The following is a 2,257-nucleotide window of genomic DNA, read 5'->3' as shown; positions in this document are numbered from 1 at the left end:
AAATCAACGCCATAATAATTTTCCACTAATTTGCATTTGCGCTAGCTGTCTGCATGCCACTACTTTTGCAGTCAAAGTGCGACTTTGTCTCATAAAGTCATAAGCATAAACCACTATATAATTAACCATAAACAAATTCAAAATTATCATTTTCATCATAATTAGGTTGGAGTGAGGAGGAGTAGGAATTACGATGGAGATCGGTAAACATGAAAATCACTCTATGGAGATGAAATGAGGATAAAGATTTTTCCATGAGAGATTTTAAAGTGACAATGTGAATTATATCTTCCACTAAGTGGGATCATTGTGCCAAAAATTTCATATATATATGTTAGTTTAATTATATGTATAATATAAAATTTAGGTTTAATTACTCAGTTAGTCCTATAGTTTCGCAAAATTTTTAATTAGGTTCCTGTATTTTTTTTTTCAATTGAGTCTTTGTACCAAAATTTTTTTTAATTGGGTCCTTACACTTTTTTTTTCTTTTTATTTGGGTCCCTGTACCAAATTATTATTTTTTAGTTGGGTCCTTATAAAATTAAGTCAATTACTGTCAAAAGAGACCTAATTGAAAAAAAATTAGTGCAGCGATCCAATTAAAAAATATATATATATAGAAACCTAATTAAAAATTTCGCAAAACTATAGGAACCAATAGAGTAATTAAACCTAAATTTCACTGCTAAGAAAATATATTCACATAGTTAATGGACCTAAGGAATGTAATTCCTTTATGGCCCAAAGAGCTGGTATCTAATAACTATATATTTGGTCAATTTGTTTAATCAGATTTATTTTAAATTAATTTATTAAATTCAAATATTTAAAATAGATTTAATAAAGAGTATATACTCAAATACATTTCTGAAAATTTTCGTATTAAATATTTTTGTTATTATGTTAAAATTCTTGAACTTTATAAAAATAAGACATATAGATCTTTGCATGTGTCACACTTTTGAGAACCTATTTATTTGTCCAAATAAAAAACAATAAATTTAGAACGAAAATATCCAATACAAAATTTTTTAAGAACCTATTTAAATATATACTATTAGATAAAATATTAAGATAAAATTCATATCTAAGGCTGCGTTTGTTTATAGAGACAGGACATTGAGACAGGGACACAGAGACACAAAATTGTGTTTGTCAGGGAGACATGAACAGAGACAATGTATCTAAAAATATCGAATTAGTGTATTTTGTGTTTATCCTGACAGAAAAAATACAGAAATACTAATAAGGAACGCAATTTATTTTTTATTTTTTCTGTCATTATTCTTATTAATTTTTTATAATTATATTTTTTATTATTATATTTTCGTCAAAAATTTTTTGAATAAAAAAATGAGAATAAATTAGATGTTCATAATTTATTCTAATTTATCACTAAACAAAATACAAATATACAAAATTTTATATCTCTATTTTTTATATCTTATTTTTAATATATTGTCTTTATCTTGTTCTCACAAATAAACGCAACCCGACTGTTATCTAGTCCGGCTCAGCCCATATGTTTGTTGTGTTGTGTCTTTATTACAACACGTTAAGTTTTTGGTGTATTCTTGACTATTGTTGTTGGTTGTTTTAACTTTTTTGTTTGATTTTAGGTTTTCGGTTTTTGTATCTCCTTAATTTATCGTATATGTGCCTTGGCATCTTATCTAGTTGTCTTGCATGAGTCTCCCTTATTTCGAACCACCAGGGCTAACTTATTAAAAAAAAGGTTATAATAATTATATACAATTACGTTAAATATTATTAAGAATTGATAATCTAACATATTTTATTAGTTATATAATTTAGATATCTGGAGATGCACATGCTTGGTCTAGTGGCAAGACCAGAGGCTTCCAAACTTCCAATTAGTTCAGTAGCTCCTTTCATTTCGGGGTATTGTCTTTGAATTCCTATTTTGCCCTCCATAGTGGAAGTTTTTTTGCTCGTTTCTGTTGGGCTTGCTTCAAGTGTATAAAATTTAAGTTAATTAGAATATAATAGATTAAGTCACGAATACATATAATACCGTTGAATTATATTAAATATTAATTTAAAGTTTTGGAACAATATATGAATTTAAGTACTAAAACCAACTAAATCCTGACCATTTTTACTATTTTAATTTTTAAACCCAAAATTTATTATACTGATAATCGAAATTCAGCTTTAAGTACTATATTAGTTATGAACTTTTTTTAGCATTAAATTAGCAAATAAAATGATGAATTTATTAAATTTTTATTTT

This window comes from Arachis ipaensis, chromosome B04, assembly GCF_000816755.2.
Source record: "Arachis ipaensis cultivar K30076 chromosome B04, Araip1.1, whole genome shotgun sequence".
Taxonomy (NCBI): Eukaryota; Viridiplantae; Streptophyta; class Magnoliopsida; order Fabales; family Fabaceae; genus Arachis; species Arachis ipaensis.
This window is presented reverse-complemented; position numbering follows the sequence as displayed.